Here is a 6,121-nt window from a genome sequence, read left to right as displayed (position 1 = left end):
TAGTTCTCTGAGATGTCAATGAATTACTGACCAGAGCGACTGAGCAAGCATTGCTTAACTCGACGAATTGCTGAATATTAAGAGTTTGATAAGCAACTGAGCAAGTATTGCTCAATTCGACGAATTTGATAATTTTGACGAGCAACTGGGCAGGTGTTGCTCAATTCAACAAAATACTGAATATTGGTAATTTGACGTGAAATTGAGCAAGTGTTGCTCAATTCGACAAACTACTGATGAATTACTGAATATTGATGGTTGGATCAATATTCGAGAAACTGAGCAAGTATTGCTCAATTCGATGAATTATTTAATGGTGTTGTGACCCAATAAAATATTAATCAAAAATATTGGTGAATTACAAATATCATTAATTTGGATTTTGATTGCTGAATCAACATAATTTTGTGTTCGAAATTGCTCAGAATGGTGATTCGTGAAGCGTTTGTTCAAAATCCTAATTTTTGATCAATCCTTCAACTATTGGTGAATTGTTGAAAATTGGTCATGGGTGAAGAGGGACCGACCACATGGGATAATGAGCGTCCATGTGGTTCCCAGTGCTCGAGTGAGCACGCACCAGGGTTCTCAGTCAGTTTGAGGGTTGGTGGAAGAACGATGATTAAATGTCGGTTTCATCATTTATTGAAATATTGTTGGATTCAGCATTAGATGATAAAAACTAGAGATGAGAGATAGGGACCGACCAAGAGAGCATGGGACCGTTTCTTGGTGATCACGAGACCAGTTGTTGGTCATTTGAAGGATTCCCCAGTTGGTTGGAGAGAGTTCGGGCCCAGTATGAGCAATTGAGCAAATTAGGTCAGAATTATGAAAACAAGTGGGACCGGCTTCGTGCAAGCCCTAGGAATGACTCTGGTCGATCATGAAGGCATGTACGTGTTGACGTGGTGTCCGTGTTTCCATACTGAGAGTTTCATTATTTTTTGATACGCGTTTGAGCAACATCGTGAATTTTCAGAAGAGTTTCATCTTGACTGAGAATTCTCGATTCTTTGTTGGAATGAGCATGTATGCTCAATTCATCAATATTTTGAAAATATTAAAATAAAATGTTTTAATATTTAGAATTGCCGTGAGAGGTTAGCTAGTCGTGTGACTATGTTGGCTTTTGGTTTTTCGTGATTTGAGCAATATTTGAGAAAATATGAAGAAATCATGAATTTTGCTCAGATCCCAGGAGTTTAATGAATTGAGGAAAATAATAATTATGAAAGATTAGGGATTGTAAGGTGTAGGACCGACCACGTCTAGGGCATGGCCGGCCGGCTAGGTCGTCCGTCCCGCATACCTTTCCCTATTTTATTATTTTTCATGAATCCTTGAAGTTACGGAGAATCCTTGAAGTTATGGAGAATCCACGAAAACGGAGGAGTTTCATGAGATTAGGGAATAATAATTATAAAAAGCTAAGGATTGTGAGGTGTTGGACCGACCACGGCTCGGGCATGGACGGCCGACTGGGTTACCCGGTCCCGCACACCTTTCCTTATTTTATAATATTTTTCGTGAATCCACGAAGTTATGGAGAATTCACGAGTTTTGCAAAAACAAGGAAAATTACTAAAACCAATGAGTTTCCATGAGTTCATGTAATAACAAAGAATAAAGAAAATAATGGGAGAGGCATGGAACGACCATGGCTAGGGCACGACCGGCTGGTGGGCCCACCCTGAGCGCCTCTTATTATTTTTTTATTTTTTATTTTTTTCTCCTGTTCTGCGAAGGATTCCTCATTATTTCATAATTTTGGACGCTCGTTCGTGCATCCGGATGCTCGGTCGTGCATCATTTTCGAGTACACTCGCACCATTTTTGTGGGGCTTACTTAGTGATGGTCCAGATACCCGGTTGTTGAGTATTTATTACTAATTTATGAAATTCAGTGGAGAATAATTCATGAAACTGAGTAATAAAAATGAATAATTGTTCATTATTAATTCATAGGATCAGCTGTGGATTCGACTACGAATTTGGAATAATAAAACAAGCATTACCACCCTATGGGATTGTAGATTCGACCATAGAATCGGAGTAATTAAAATTATCTATCACCATTTCATGAGATCAGTTGTGGATTCGATCATGAAATCGGAGTAATGAGATAGTACAGTTGTTTTATTGCCATTATATGAGATCAAGCCGTGGATTCGATCATAAAATCGGAGCAATTGTTATTGCCATTCCATGGGATCAGGCCATGGATTCGACCATGGAATTGGAGCAATAATAGATTATTCTGGGAGTTCAGTAGTGAATGTCACAACAAAATTAACCTATTGCAGAAAATATGTTAGCCAGTTAAAGCGTCACATCTATGAATGGTGCATAGTCAGGGAGTCACGATGTTGTTTACGACCTGAAGGCGTTAGTGCTCTCAATCTATGTAGAACCGCCTGAATCTATACACGGTCTCTCCACATAATCAGGGAACGGTGAGTGTCACCGACGTCTTGAAGGCGTCTTCCGCCCAACTATTATTTTATGTTTAGGTGGGTATCTCTCATGCAGTCAGGGAACAGTGAGTGTCACCGACGTCCTGAAGGCATTAAGCTCTCAATCTACGGAGAACCGCCCAATTATGTTATTCTGCATAGAGGTCATGATGAAATGCCAGGACTCGAATTGCTCAGCTGGTGGGATTTTTCGAAAATATATTCATCATGGCTTCGTAAAATATGAATCGTTGCATGCCTGAAAGCCGTGTCAAAAACATGCCTCATGATTTTACGGTTTTTCCCTTTGTTGAAAATCCACCATCAACATTAAGTCCCCTGCTTAGTGAGGGACAGTCATGTTCCGCAGTAAGCATTAAAATGGTGATTTTCAGTCGATGAGATCGGTGGTTGAACTCAGTCTACAAAGGTGTTTTCAGAATCCTCAATTTGCCCAAATGGTGTCATGGACGAGCAAATGTTCGGGTGAGGACTCTGATAGTGTGATAGAGTGTCATCCCATGAGCACGGAGAGATGAGGCACTGCTGATTTGATTTGGTCGGTCGGACGTCCAGTTTTGGTCAGTTTAGCGTTTACGGGCTCGACCCCAAAAAGGAAATCCTTGTTTTAAGAACAGGCATTCGTTCGTTAGTTTAAGAAACAAAACAAATAGAACTGAGTCTAATGATATAAAATTTTGTCTATGAGCTTTCATGAAAACCAAAATTCTATTTTTTAAATATGTGAGATTTCACAAAGTGTATAAACCCTCATTTCAAAGATGGATGCTCGTACGAGAGAAAAGTTTTTTTTTTTTTTTTTGAATAGACATGCGCGTCTGTTAGTAATAAAATTTTGTCTATGAGCTTTCACGAATTTTTTTTTTTTTGAAAATATACTCTCGTTTCAAAGACGGATGCTCACGAGAGGGACCAAGAAAATACATATTTTCAAAGTTACGTGAGTTTTACATTATATATTTTTGTAAAATCAATGTTTTGATTTTGAATAACTATTGAAAGTAGACAATTATTCACGGTGAAATAATATCTGTATGTGAGTTTTCGCAATTGTAGAATGGACGTTTGTCCAATTTTCGGAAAACCGGTGGATGTTCACTCAGTAAAAATTTACGTGGGTTGTTCACGGTTTTATGAAAACCAATTTATGATTTTTGAGCAATTGCTGAAAGCAAACAATTGTATACGTGATGACATAATATATGTATGAGTTTGGAGATTTTATAGTGTATGCACACATGTAGAAAATCAGCGAATGTTCACATGAAAGGTTATGTGAATTATTCATAGTTTCATGAAAAGTCAGGTGTTGACTTCAAATAATGAACTTTGCTCGTCTTGGAAAGTTTGAAGAATCGAGCAAGTTTTATGAGGTTTTTACGTTATTATCACTAAGTTCGTGAAACCGTAAATAGGTAAAAGTTGAGGATTACCATTTTTGTTGCGTGTTTGTGAGCACCTTTATTCCATGATTCATTGTTTTGTCGAATCCTGCGCTTTGTATGAACGATGTGCTGAAATAGCCACTTTGCAAGAATGATTGATTCCCAGGATGATACTTCTAAAGATGGTGTTTCCAGATATGACATCTCTATGGATGAAACTTTAAGAAATGGTACCCCTGGGATCTCTGAGTGATGGTGAGAGATCCTTCATACTGAGTTGTACTTATGGTTATTTCATTAGATTTACCCCAGGATGATCGTATAGTGAAATCCTGGATCAATGTAGATTCCACGGAGGAAGAAAGTCTAGGGGAGCGGAGAACCCAGAAGTAAGGACTACATGAGGTTAGCAAATGACGTGCAGTCCCCAACCGTTTCTTTGGTGAGTTGTTAGCGCTCTTTGTGTCATGACTTTGACTGTGCAATTAGGATCACAAGACCAAGGTTTGTTATTTCTTTTCATACTTTTGCTCCATCGATTGACGGCCAAACAATTCAGGAATCGGATGAAGAAATCGATGTAAGTATCTCTTTCGTGCAGGTGATTGTGGCATCTCCTTGAATGAAATAATACTAATTGTTGTTGATGAATACAGGAAGAAATCATTGTAGATAAGAAGCACGTTGATGAAGCGTGCTCTTCTTTGAGATATGGGAATATGGAGAATTCCCGAAATCCTGAACCGAATGGAGATAGCGGCGTTGCCAATGGAGATTCCGGCATTGCCGAGCCTTCAAATGATTCAGAGACTCCCCTAGTAAGCATATCTCCTGTAATCTTTTCATAGAAGTATGAAATTTCTGATTTTTGAATGAATGAATGAGAATCCATGTGAGCATACGAGTAATTTTGCTGAAATACGTCACCAGAAAATTTCAGACTTCAGCCTTTTAACCAAAACACCGTAGAATCTTCGTTCGAAGTCGGATTTTCGCGATCTGCATATATATATTCAAGCCCAGAAATTTTCCAAGCTTTAACGAAGAATATTTTTGAGTTTTGGGCATGTTTAGGGCATGAAAAAGGAGAAACAGTAAACTTCCAGGAGACTTCCAAAAATTTTTCAGCTGGCATGTAGTCCAATGTTTTGGCCACATCTCTTTGCTCGTTTCTCCAACTGCTGTGAATTTTGGATATGTTGTAGAGGACATACCTACGAAGAGAATAGTATATGACCCATACCTAGATTCTTCACCAATTGCTCCCAGATCGTCGCTTTGTACAGGGCAGTGTAAAATTACTTCAGACGGATTTGTCGCAAAACACTCATATTGTGTCTTTAGACCATTCGCTTGTGTCTTGAACAGTTGGTGAAGGATTCTAATGTCATTGGTTCATATGAGATCAGGAAACCTTGATTGATACATGGTGCTTGCAGTGTCATCTTGTTTTTGTCAGTCGTAGAATATCGCTTCTGAAACCCTGGTCACGGGACCATAAGGTTGCTCCCAAGAGAGGGTGATGTAATGACCATCGTTGCATGTACCGGTGGTATAATTACTTTTATGATGAGCGATCAACACATGAGAGTCTGCTTCCACGGGTTTTGGACTGTGAAACTAAACGACATGATCAGTGAACCGTCAATCCCTAGTATTTTGTCAAATCTCTCCTTTTCGTTTTCCCTTCTTCTGGCGAGACCTAGATAGAGGACTCAGATAGAAAAAATGATTTGAAGACCTAGGTGGTCGAAGTTGGAGGTACCTTGATGAAGGACTTAGCGGAAAGACCTGATGAACATCGATCGACTGTGGAAGTTATGAATCCCGTCTGAGAATTGCTGCTTGCATGTTGTATGCTCTGGAAGCTGTAGGAACCTCATACGACGTCAGAATTCGATGATTAACCCCAACTTTTGAAGCTAAGAGACTGAGTCATCACATGAGAAAAGAATCACTCAATTTGGAGTTGCAGAGGTCAGCCAACGAAGCGTGCACATTTGTAATTTGTAATCCCGTACAAAATTTTCAGATTTCGTAGACCTGGCGGTAAAGGCCATATCTTTCAGCTCGTATGTCCGATTGATGCGCCCTTTTGGTATGTTGTAGAAGAGACATAGGCGAACATCTTTCGTTCATGAAGTATCGTCCCATTCTTCACCCATTGGTACGTTTTTGTAAACCCATGGCCTGAAATGTGTTGTATCTCTTTTGTGGTGGCGATGAGAACATCTTGTAGAAGACTTTGGTTTATGCCCG

The sequence above is a fragment of the Papaver somniferum genome, chromosome 7 (assembly GCF_003573695.1).
Source record: "Papaver somniferum cultivar HN1 chromosome 7, ASM357369v1, whole genome shotgun sequence".
Classification (NCBI taxonomy): Eukaryota; Viridiplantae; Streptophyta; class Magnoliopsida; order Ranunculales; family Papaveraceae; genus Papaver; species Papaver somniferum.
The sequence above is the reverse complement of the archived record's forward strand: the minus strand, read 5'-3'. Positions refer to the sequence as shown.